Source organism: Benincasa hispida, chromosome 2, assembly GCF_027475165.1.
Source record: "Benincasa hispida cultivar pf3 chromosome 2, pf3_genome.v1.1, whole genome shotgun sequence".
NCBI classification, from domain to species: domain Eukaryota; kingdom Viridiplantae; phylum Streptophyta; class Magnoliopsida; order Cucurbitales; family Cucurbitaceae; genus Benincasa; species Benincasa hispida.
In genome coordinates, this window is record NC_143479.1 from 45,383,371 (window position 1) to 45,396,093 (window position 12,723).

Genomic DNA, 12,723 nt, shown 5'->3' on the forward strand with positions numbered 1-12,723 from the left:
GCATATCACGATGGATTTTCTGTTTGGATTACCTAAGTCACCAGCGAGCTATAAGGGTATATGGGTAATTGTGAATAGATTGACAAAAACAGCTAGGTTTTTACCTGTTAAAGTTACTTATACCCTAGACCAATTAGCTAAGTTTTATGTTGATCGAGTTGTGAGTCAGTTTGGAGCTCCAGTTTCAAGTATATCAGATCAAGACTCCAGATTTACATCGAAGTTTTGGCCTAGTTTGAAGAAAGCTATGGGAACCAAGTTATATTTTAATACTGATTTTCATCCACAGACGGATGGTCAGTCTGAGCAGACAATTCAGACATTAGAGGACATGCTGAGATCATGTATATTGCAATTTAAGGGCAGTTGGGATACGCATCTGTCGTTAATCGAATTTGCATATAACAACAGTTATCATTCAGTATCAAAATGGCACTGTATGAGGCCTATACGGTAAGCTATGTAGAACTCCGATATGTTGGAATGAAGTCGGTGAAAGGAAATTACTAGGCCCAGAACTTGTGAAACAGACAGCAGACAGTGTTAAGATTATAAGAGATAATCTTAAGACGGCTCGAGATAGGCAGAAAAGTTACGCTGATAAGCGAAGAAGAGAATTAGAATTTGAAGTTGGTGATAAAGTATTTTTTAAGTTATCTCCGTGGAAAGGAATACTCAGGTTCGGTAGGAAAGGGAAATTAAGCCCAAGATATATAAACCCTATGAGATAATAGAATGAGTTGGCCCAATGGTATATCAATTGGATTTACCTTCAGAGTTATCTCGTATTCATGAGTTGTTTCATGTGGCAATGCTTAGAAAGTATGTGCCAGATCCTACCCATGTGTTGCCTGAGCAACCGGTACAATTGAAAAAGAATTTGTCTTATGAAGAGGAACTAGTAGAAATCCTTGACAGAAAGGAATAGGTCTTAAGGAATAAGACAATCCCATTGGTAAAGGTGCTATGGCAAAACCATAATATGGAAGAAGCAACGTGGGAAGCCGAAGAGCAAATCAGAAACAAGTATCTGTGGTTGTTTAATTGACGAACATGTAGCGAAATTTCGAGGACGAAAATTTTATAAGGGGGAGGTAAATGTGAACCTCAAATCCCAATTTCTCTACTTGATTGTGTTCCCTATTGAGATTAGTGTGATGAGTAGGTTGATGTGGAATCTAGGGTGAAATGGTAGAGAAAAGAGTGGAAATTAGAAGAAAAGAGGAAATTTGGAAGGTTAACTTTTGGGGAAATTTTTGGAAATTTGGCTAAGTATAGAATTTTGTGTGTTAGAGTGGTGTTGATGCGTTGGAAGAGTTGTTGGTGAAGGTATGCGGCTGAAGAAAGAAAAAGAAGATGATGCGTTGGAAGGCACACGGGTGGGCGAGGCATGCATGGAAAGACAGCCATGCGTCGAGCAGCCCTGCCATGCAGCCAAGTGCGCAGCCCATGCCATGCGCCCATGCGAGCGAGCGAGCGATAGCCAACACACGCCGCACGCCCATGTGTCGAAGCAGCATGCCCATGCGCCTAAGCACCCGGACAAGCGTCAAGGCGCCACGTGTAGCACATGTGGCCAAGAACGCCCATGCGTTGAGTGGCCAGTACGCCCATGCATTGAGCGGCCAACCTATACAGCGCGCCTATGCATTGGTGGCCAACACCATGCGCCCATGCCAAGCAAGCCGTGCGAGTGAGCCATGCGTCAAGAATGGACGGTCACCCTATGCATTGGTGATGGTTAGCTCCTTGGGATGGCTAAGTTGAATTGTCATGATAGTGAATTGGCTTGCTATGCATTGAGTAGATGCTATGCGTTGCTTATGGACTAGGCGTTGAGCAACCAAGAGTTGGACGCATACAAGGATGAAATCATCACGATAACATCATCAAAACCATGTGTCTTCTTGGGAGGAAAGCCTTAAGCCTTAAGAATTTGAGGTGGTGGCATCAGATTGGAGGCCCATGTGTTGGCAATGTGGGAAGAAGATACTTAGCTTGCGATGACCACAATATTGCGTTGATGGGATGGGAAGGAGACATTTGGCCATGCAGCCAAGTAGGTGGTGTCAACTCCGGAGAAGGTTTGGACGCCTATAAATAGAGCCAAGAGACTTCATATTTTTTATCACAACTCAGAAATACCGTAAAAGAGTGGGAGAGTGGAGCAAACCTTGCGTTGGAGCCAAATCCATGCGTTAGACATAGAGGACGCATTGGATAGTGAGGTCTGAGGAGGACGCATCAACTTGGGATGAGAAGTTCTCTCAATTTACTGATGCGTTTGGAGTGATTCTAAAGCCACCTGAAAGCTCTAAAAGTCTAGTTTTTAGGGTAGGGATGCCAAAAGAAACGCTCGAAGGAATCGGGCTGGAAACTGAGAAGAAATCAAAAGGGTCGGGTTGTCGGATCAGTCTGAGTCATTCTTGAAGATTCTATTATTCCGGCCAAACCACAAAGAGTTCTAAGCTCATATTTTAGGCTAAACTTCCTGAGACGTTTTAGAACATGTTTGTAGAAGCAAGTATCTCAAAATAAGGTATATAACTATGAGTAATCTAAGATGTATTTTGAATCTGGATTCTATGGGTGAAAAGGGAGCCCGAGGTAGAAGAGGGAGCTACTAGAGTGAAAAGCACCTAAGCAATCAAGGTGAGTGACTAAAACGTTTTGACTAAAACATTTGCTTAAATGTTTGATTACAACGTGTTATAGAAAGTATGTTTTAAAGAAGAATATTCTCATGCCAACTAGTTTTACAAAGTGATTTTCAAGCAAGCTATGAATTATGTTTTAAACGCATGCATGTGTGAGAAGTTTGTTAAAAAGCTATTTATATGTGTAGCAAGCGTTAGTACCTAAAGCCATGTTTTATATGTGTTATACTTTACATGCTTTAAAGAGAAAGTTATTTATGACTAGTTTTACTTAAAACATGATACTGAAGGACATTTGAGAAGGTATCCGCCCAATTAGATACTGAAGAACATTTAAGATATTGGTACTGAAGGACGTTTGAGAAGGTACCAAACCAACCAGATACTGAAGGACGTTTGAGAAGGTATCTAAACAGAAGTACCTAAGGTATGACGGTACTTAGTGTGGCCACGTGCACATAGGTAGTTAGAGTCAGAGATTGAGCAAAAGGGTTCTCTCTTGACTAGCAGTTGGTGTTGGGATTGTTTTATCCACAGTAAGGTTATTCTCAACTGAGAAACAGTTTTACTGTTTTATAACTAAAACAGCTTTATATGCTTTATGCTTAGAAAATGTTTACACTGCAATACAAGTATTGTAAAAGCTTATGTTTCAGTTTGAACTCTTTATTGAGATTTTGCATGAGAATCAATTATCTTTCTTAAGTCACTCACTAGGCATAAGCTCACCCCATTTTCAAATGTTTTTCCCCCCCACAGGTAGCGGTCAAATCCTCTGAACATAGCTCTGCATCTGCTCTGCCACTAAAGGATAAAGAGATTTGTAACCCGTCTGTTTAGGTGGTTACTGTTAATATTGTACACATGTTATTGTTGATCATATAGGGACTAGGACTTTTGGGTTTGGGACTTGTAAATCTAGTGTTATAATGACTCTAAATATGTTATGTTTCTAAATTAATAAATTATGGGCCTAAAGACATTCCGCTGTATATAAATTATACCTTGGTATCAGAGTTATTCTGTAAAAGTTATTAGGCAATAAGTGTCAGCCAAATGGTTGATAACTGCTGCAGTCACGCCCTTCTCTAGGCTAAGAGGGTGGTCTGGGGCGGGGTGTGACAATGGTCTTGTTTTGTTTGGTGGGATCCTTGGTTGTCGGGGGTTGCAATTTTGGATTTATATGGGTCTATGATGGTTTATGATGCAAGGAGTAGTTTGGAGGCGCGATTGTCGAAGTTCTTAGATAGTGAGGGAGGTTGGAGGTGGCCTACAGTGTCTTGGGAGTTGCTTGAGATCTGGGGTTTTATTCAGGCAGTGGGGCCTAGGGTGAAAGGGGAGGATTATTGGGTTTGGGAGTCGGATGCTAGTGGTCAGTTTTCTATTCAGTAGTGCTTGGGAGAGTTTGCGTCCTTGTCATTCTAGGGTGTCTTGGGCTAGTATTTTGTGGGTGGGGGGTTGTATTTCACGCCACTCCTTCTGTGTGTGGTTAGCTGTGAGGGACAGTTTGGGTGCACGAGATTGGTTGAGGAGCTGGAGTGTGTTGTCAGATAGGGGGTGTCTTCTGTGTGTGGGAGGTATAAAGTCTCGGGATCATTTATTTTCCGAGTGTGGGTTTTGGAGAGAGGTGTGGTCTGATGTGTTACGTCAGTTGGGTTTGTCGCATTAGGTGGCTGGTTGAGATGTCGAGTTGAGTTAGTTGAGCTGAATGGGGTCGGGTAAGGGGGTGCATAATAAGTTGTTCCGTGTGTTCTAGTGTGCTTCCATCTACTACATCTGGCAGGAGCGTAATTGACAGTTGCATGGAGGTGGACCAAGGTCGGTGTCTGCTTTGTTTCACCTTATGGTCTCTACAGTTTGTGCTCGTGCTGCTTCCTAGCAGGTTGATCTTCTCGGTCTTATCTAGCGTGTTTACGATTGCTTTTCTTCTTTTTGAACTTGTTGTTTCTCTGTGTTTTGCTGTTGTCCCTAGTTGTAGGGTTTTGGTCTCTCTTCTCTTGCTTTCTCCCTGGTGTTTGGGAGGTTTTTTACTTTTATGTTTGGTTATGTTTAGGTTTTATCTTGTTGGCTTTGTTTGCGTTGTGTTTCCCTGTTCAAAATGCTTCTCCTTTGGTAGAAATCGCCACTTTTCTCTCCGTTAGCACGTCAGGAAGTTGAATAGTCTCCACAATCATTCTTCAATCTCTACTCATGGGCAATAACTCTCTTTTTTTCCTCAAAATTAGGCCAGAATGTCTTCCAATTAGGTCAAAATCTTCCCTTTAGTGTTTAGAGTCATCAAAATTCATAGAGGCTCGAAAATTTGGAACCAAATCCTTGCCAAAATTATCAAAATTTTCAAATAACAAAAGCCAACATTGTGATGCCTGGACACAGCTGCAATGTTGGTCTGATCCTGTTGTAGCGTTGCAACGCTCAAACACAGCATTGTAATGCTGCCTTCTCAAGTGTAGCTACTGCCTTCTGACGTTAATCAGCGTTTCACGTCGTAGTGTACCAGCGTTGCAACGTTCCCTTGCCTTTCGATTTCTTAGCATTTTCCCTCTATTTTCTTCACTCCCTTTGGTACATTGCTTGATTTTGACTCAAACCTGATTTAGTTCTTTTTGGCTTATTTTGAGAATAATTCTCTTATTGATCATAAATCTTAGATATCACTAGCAAACACGTCAAATCTAATAGAAACACATTAAAAACATTCCTAAATCTAAGGCATATAACACACATTTTGTGTGTGTTTCAACATGTTAATGTGCAATTGCTTCTAAGAAGTGTCGGAACTGTCGTTCATCATTTTTCTTCTTCAATTTGTGAGGAAACTGTGGTTTTCGCACAATCTCTTTAACTGTGGTTCATCAAAGGTTTTGCTTGCCCTATTATTGATGTTGTACAATTTGAATTTTAATGGTTCTTGCATTTGATTTGTTGAATTAGAGTCAAGATGGTTCTTGGGATTGCACTGAACATGAACAGAATGTCTAGTTGGTTCCTCAGACCTTGTGGAGTTGGTGGGTAGTGATTTCTCACTTCTTAGGGTAATGGCTTGGCATTGCTCCTTTCCATTAGTGCCTGTACGTTTAAGGACTTCGATATTTCTCGACAATGTCCCTTACTATCTTTGTTTTAATTCTCCAGAAATTTGGCCTACTTTAAGCTCTAGGTTTTTGATGAATTACGCTTGACTTTGGAGTAACGTGTCATTCTTTGGGATGTATTCTTTTAAAAGGGATTCAAGAGGCGTTGAGGAGCTCGATGCCTAATGCGATCAACTTTGCGTTTGTTGATTGCCTTGAGGCGCCTGACTGAAGCTTGGTGGTATACCTCAATTTGTATGTTGTTGCGTCCCAACTTGATCATTCTACTAATTACCTCCCTACGTGAAATTTGGATGGTTGTGCCATCTAGGATTATAAGTATTACTATAAGGGTTGTTTCTAATGAAGCAGACTGATTGAGGGTTCATCGGGCACATATCAAAACTATGTGGTTCACTACATCCTATGCATCCTACTACAACAACTTGATTTAGCGTATTGACCGGATTTATTTCATTTTCGTTAACTTGATTCATTGTTATAGCTTTGAGCAAGTTAGTAACAACGGTCATCTATGCTGAGAGAATGTTGGTTGCTTTTGATTATGATGTTGAAGCTTTCCCTTCCCCAACTCTTGATCCGAAACCATCATCAACCCATTCTTCATTGTTCCAAGAAATTCTATCCAAAATTTGTTTGGCCTCTGCATAAGTTTTATCCTTCAAATCCCCTACTGCAACGGAGTCAGCTGCTGATTTTTCAATTCGTCATAATATTTCCATTAGTATTCAATCGGGTAGACCATGATGTAGACAGTTTCGAATGAGTCGTTTGAACCTAGCCCCTGCATCACTTAAAGTCTCTGCGTCTTTTTGTTTGAAGTTTGTTATGTCCCTTCTGTGTTAAGCATTAACATTAGTTGGGAAATATTTTTGCATAAGATTTTCAACCATGCCTTCCCATGTTGAAATATCTCCTGGCTTGAGAGAATAAGCCTAATGATGTGCTTCATCCCTGAGAGTAAAAGGGAACAATGACAATCTAATCCCTTCTACGGTAATTCTAAGAATCACGAATGTTTTAAAAATTTCCATGAAGCTCTTCAAATGTGCATGCAGATCTTCTCTTAGAGTGCCTCCAAACTGACTAGCTGCTTGGATCATTTTCAACATGATTGACTTCACTCGAATTATGTGTCACAAAAATCTAGATGCACAATCTCGGGCTAAAAATCGTACAAATTTGGCAACACATAGTCACTGATTTTTCTGTTGCAATCATACGCTAGAAGAATAAGGTTTGTTGTGAGTCTGCGTTATTTGCAGGATTCGGTGCGTCAGGCGGATTCTGTTGATCTCCCATATTTTTGTCACTTCCTCTTATTCCAGTTTGCATGGGCTCTCCTATGGAAAGTCTTCTTGATTTCAGGGTCAGTCACAAACTCTGGCTGAGTTCCATCGCTCATATATTGTGTGCAATATTCAAGTAAATATTGCAATACTCCTTACATCGAGGATGCCTGCGATCAAAATCAAGAACCCAAAAACCAAATTAGCAAATTCTAATTTTTCAATCCTCGGCAACTACACCGAAAAGTTGTTCGTTTCTTCTCTTTATTGTGTTGTGTCTGTGTTTAATTGTTTTCCATAAAGCACAATAATAATATTCTAATAGATTGCACAAGTTTACTCCTAATAGTCTAAGTATAAACTAATCAGGAGGTAGCCTTGGTAAGGGCCAAGGTTGAACACGAGGATTGTAAATAAAATTATAACAAATTAAGTTAATGAACCTCTTCTTTTAAATGCAGAGTGTTGTGCATGTTGATAAACGGTAGTATGCTTGAGAAATGCATGAATTAAATAGAATGCAAAGAAAGATGTTGAGAGAAGACATGGATGAAAATAATTTTGTGAATGCATAGCCCAGAACAAGTAAATATGAAATCGATGAGAAAGATGAGCTGGAATAAACAATCTTCAAACCTTTTGAGCTTAATGAAGAAACTCAGGTTTATGTTTATATCCTATTGGACTCCACCTCTTGGTGAGATAGCCACATTAACCATGTACCCATGATACATGCATGGGTTACTTGGAACACAAGGAAATGTTAGCTCTAAAAATTTCACTTTCTCAGGCTAATGAAATCCACAATCACTTATTCTCTTGAGTAGTTAATTGCTATCTTACGAATCCAATGATTAAAAGGATTCATAAGTTGGCTTTGAAGCTTCATTATCCGATTGAACACTTGTTTAATCATGAAGTTCACCAGAATGAGGATTAACTCACCCCAACTCATTTGAGATTTAGCTACTTATGGTAGAGAAAATAAAAATGGAAAAAGTAGAAGATGAAGTCATGATATGATATTGAAGTATGAAATAGTTCGTTACAAGAGTGAATAGAAAAGTGCGTAGAAGAAAATGTTAAACAATAAAGACAAAGTAAACTTAGAAGGTAGGAGGTTGATGATAAGGATCTCTGGTGGCCTTCTCAAGATTCCATCAATATGAGAGGATGTCAATTCGTTCTCTGCATTTGGTGATGGAGAAGTTGCTCTCTCGAGTTCCCGTCTCTGGCGGTGTGATTGGACTGTTTCCAGGAAGATCTCCTCAAAAAATGGTGAGGAAGATTATGAGTGTCTCTCTCATTGGTTTCTTTTTCTCTGTATCTCTTCTTTCTTTCATTGGGAAAGGCATATATATAGAGTCAGTGTGGGGACCACTTCTACCATACAAGACAGTGGCAGACGGTATCAGAGAATGTGGCCACCCATTTTTATAGTTGTCGGTGGTCCTCTTTGGATGCGTTGGGCTCTTAACTTTTGTTTCTCTCCTCATTATCTCACTTGCCTTGCAATTGATCTTCTTTACTTCTATCTTTCCATCCTCCGTGGTTTCTTTCTATTACATGTGCTTTGGTCCATATGCCATTCTTTGGTTTCAGCGTATGGATCCTTTCCTTATCTGTTTGTTCGCCTCGTGATTTGTATTTAAAAGTGCTTATGAATGAAGATGAAAGATGATAACTTAGGTGAATGGTGATGACTGATGAATTGCTTCTCTATGTGAGAAGAATAGGTAATGCGTTGAGTTGGTTGTAGTTCACATATAATGTGTACAAGCTTTCCTAAATCAAACCCATGTATAAATCTAACTCAGGCTTCTTGGTATGTCCAGGGTTGAACACAGGGATTTTTTACAGTTTAACGCAGTCCTTGCATTGTTTCAATTATAGATGGCTCCCAGATTAATGAGAGTGAAGATTATTATACTAACCTCAATGCACGCATGCAAGAAAACATAGGAATTCAAGGGGGAAAAGGGAATCTATGGGTGAATGGTGCTAAGTGTTTGGGGTTATGCGTCGATTCCAAACTAGATGAACAAGTGCATGAAGGCATGAGAGTGGAATGAAGATGATATGGATTCTTGTTTACAAACCAAGTGTATGTGTATGCATTAGGTCTCTGTTCCTTAAGTTATGTTGTTCAACATTTCTCAATGTGAATATCACATGTATTCCTATCTCTAGGGTGCATGCGTGGAGACATAGAATGGTAAAGGAAATTGCAAGTATTTTTATCTCTAAACTTGCTATGTGTTCTAACTCAATGCGCTCTTTAGTTAACCTACTCTCTCGAATAGTTTAAATAAGTAGTAACTTCAATCAAGTGATCAAGATGATTAAAGCATGGAATTCAAGTATGCAATGACTCAGAAAAATGGCAGCCACACACAAATTTGAATGTAAAAAGAGGAACAAGGGTGGATTGATCAAATGTAAGATTGAATTTAAATATAGCAAATATGTTTACAATAATCTCAACGTAATTGAATGAGTTGGTAAGGGAAAGTGAGAAGTAAAAGAAGAGAAAGAAATCAAGCCACAGAGTTCAATCTCTTGTCCTCTTTGGCTTCATTTAAGTGCTTGTTGCAGCCAACTTGATGAAGAGGTGATGAAGAATTATCTCTCGAGCTTAGTATCCAACAACTCTTCTTGATCAACAATGGCAATGAACCTTTTCCTCCTATCTTCTTCTTTCAACGGTAGAGTTCCTAGCTATTTAAATTCTCTAAAGTTTCTAATGTGTCTAACTCCCTTCTCTTGGTAACAAGCTTTCCTATTTTTAGGCATTTTCTTTAGCAACTTCTGACATGACTCACATTAAATTCCATGCCTCGGTCAACTGCCTGTCATTTTAGAGCTTTTCAGAGCCGTCAGTCAGATGCCCATACCTACAAGTGGTGATTTGATAAAAAAAAGCACAAGTCAGTGTATCTCTTCCGCATCAGACATATTTCGACGCTCGCCTTCGCGTTAGCTTGGTATGCAACACTTGGTGAAGTTTCTTTAATTCTTGCAATCATATGCGTTAGTGAAATAGATCTAACAAAAATGCTACTTTTGTATGCGTTAGTGATATGTTAAGGAATTTCATGCATTTTTCCTTGAGATAAATGCATTTTTATCACTAAGAATCCTAATTGTTCCAATATTTAAGAGATAATAACTTGTATTTCTATAAGTTATCACACACTCAAATTTGAACAATGCTCGTCCTCGAGCATTCCTGAAATAATTCATTATCATACTCCCATCATCTTAACGCACTAGCTCTACCTCTCATCATGTCAACTTATAAGTGTTTTAAAATCGATTTCTGAAGAATACAGGTTTGTTCCTTCTCTTAAAGAAATATATATCTCATATCTTGTGCGACAAGCCCTTCTATCAACAACTTTTTGTTTTCTAGAACATTTTCATCTTTCAAAACTAGTACAGCCATTCTTCTCAAACTTACAACATGCAAATTGTTATTCTTTTAGGACTACCCATGCATTGATTTAGGTGACCTACCTTCATTTTGGCTTGCCTCCTTGGGTATTATGCGAGCATCTAACTACGAGCAAGTGTCTTTCATAACTAAACTCATATCTAAACATAAATGTGTTTCAGATGACCAAATTTTTCTTGGGCTTAGATAGTGGAGTCGGGATGCACTGGTCTTCGTTACTTAACTTCATTTTTGCTTTCCCCCACGGGTGTCATGCGAGCATCCAACTACGGTTAAGTGTCATTTCTAATCTTCTTTTATCAACTGGGGTTTCCCTCTTTTACGTTGACAGTGGAGTTTGCTTATTATGTCACTTTTATATATATATATATATATATATATATATATATTATATTTATTTTCTGACCTCCCCTCCCCTAAAATTTTGGAGATCAGAAAGATCCTCATGGTTGAAAGAGAATTATGAAAATATTTTAGAATTTCAAAAGGAGATTTGAGTTGAGGCTTGCACACGTTGGAAATGAAACATATGTTCTACTTCTAGAGAAATTTTGAACTTGAGATTTCTGATGCCTAACTTAAACTTGTAGGTTTTGTCATTAGTAATATCATCATCAAGAAAGGAATCCAGAAAGACAAATGCAAGGATTAAAAAATGAAATTTCATTAATGCAAGGAAGAATACGTTGAGATTCATCATTGATTAAACGCATACAAAGATTTAATCAACAAAAATTCAAGCTAACACCCCCAAAATTCTTTACGGTGCTGGTGTGTCATCCCTGCATTCAGGTGTAGGGTCTTCATCCATGAATTGTAAGGGGCTGACCAAGTGTGCCGACAAAGGGGTAATGCGAAAATTCCCATAAGGACCTGGTTGATATACTAAGTTGTGAAGTTAAACTGGTTCTGGCTTCTCTGCATCTGCTGACGCATGTAATCCCTTAATGCCACATTTTGGCATTATAGTGTTGCAAGATGAAGGTGAAGTGCCTCCATGGAGCGGTCAATGGTTTTATTTGGGCTTGGATGAATTCTTTAAGTTCATCCCTATTGGCTTGAACTCTTGGAAGGGTGGTTTGCATTGGTGGGAGTTGTTGGTTTTCTTGCCTTTCCCTAGCTGGGTCTTCTGTATGTTGGGTATTACTTGTACCCAATCCAATTGGTTCATAAACAGTGGAAGGAAGGATAAAGGAAGGTACTATTGGTGAGCTTGGAGGAGAAAAGCAAGGCTATGAGCTTCACCAACTTGATCCTTATGCGTTTCATCTTGAGGCATTGGATCAATTGGATCATCAACTGGTGAAAGCAAGGTTAAGGAAGGAAGAAGGAGGTTTAGGTCTAAGTAGGTCTCTTCATGGTCCAACACCAGCTCTACGTCTGATTCTTGCTCATTTATTGAAGCATCATTGTTGTGTCGTCATCAAACTCATCGACACGTCTCTTTTTTGTTGCGCGTTTGGAAGGTTGAGGTTTAGCCGCCTTGGTCTTGAAAGGCAAGGCAGGGCAGGTTGAGCGAGCCGTGGAGCAGATGCCTGATTGGCTTGATATCCATGAGACCTTCAACTTCTTCAAAGTCATCCCACAGAGGGATGCTTACTTGTTAACAAAGCGTGAAAATAAGCCACGAAAAGTACAGTTGGCCGTGTGGCTTCCCCTTGATAGCCTTGATTTGTTCTACTATTAATTTTCCAACATCAAGTGGGATGCACTGCATGATGTAGTAAATGGCCAAGGCATACTCCGTCGATATCATTTTTTCATGCGTTGTAGGCATGATACAATGTTTTATCAGGTGCAACCAGAGGTTGCCGTCGGGGAGTAGGTTCCTGGAAGCCATCGTCATTACACCCATCCTTGAGATTTGCCATGTACTTCTAGGCTTGGCCATAGTTCGTAACGCATCCTCCAATTGATCTGGAGTTGGATTTTCGAGGATGCGATTTCCTTCTACGTCTGGATTGTTGACTGCATTGAGCACTTCATTGATTATGATGGAAAAGAAGTGCACTAAGGTGTTCTCTACCAATGCTTCATCTTTCTTTTCATCAAATTGACTTCTGCAGAAGGTAGCGAACGAGGCGAGGCCAAATCCTTGTAGGGCCTACATAAAGCTGATGCCAACCCATTGCGATGGCTGTGTCCATGATGTACTCGGGCAATGGGCTGCGCTCTGGGAAGAACCCTTTCTCAATGAGTATATCACTGAATTGATGTTTCCTTCCTTT

General features: G+C 39.7%; 1 non-coding gene across 1 annotated transcript; it reads left to right on the forward strand.

The window, feature by feature from the left end:
* The first annotated feature begins 6,490 nt into the window (after positions 1-6,490).
* LOC150037933 (small nucleolar RNA R71) lies at positions 6,491-6,597 on the forward strand. The gene has a single exon (XR_016528044.1). It is a non-coding gene; the product is annotated as a small nucleolar RNA R71 (small nucleolar RNA).
* The last annotated feature ends 6,126 nt before the right edge of the window (positions 6,598-12,723 follow it).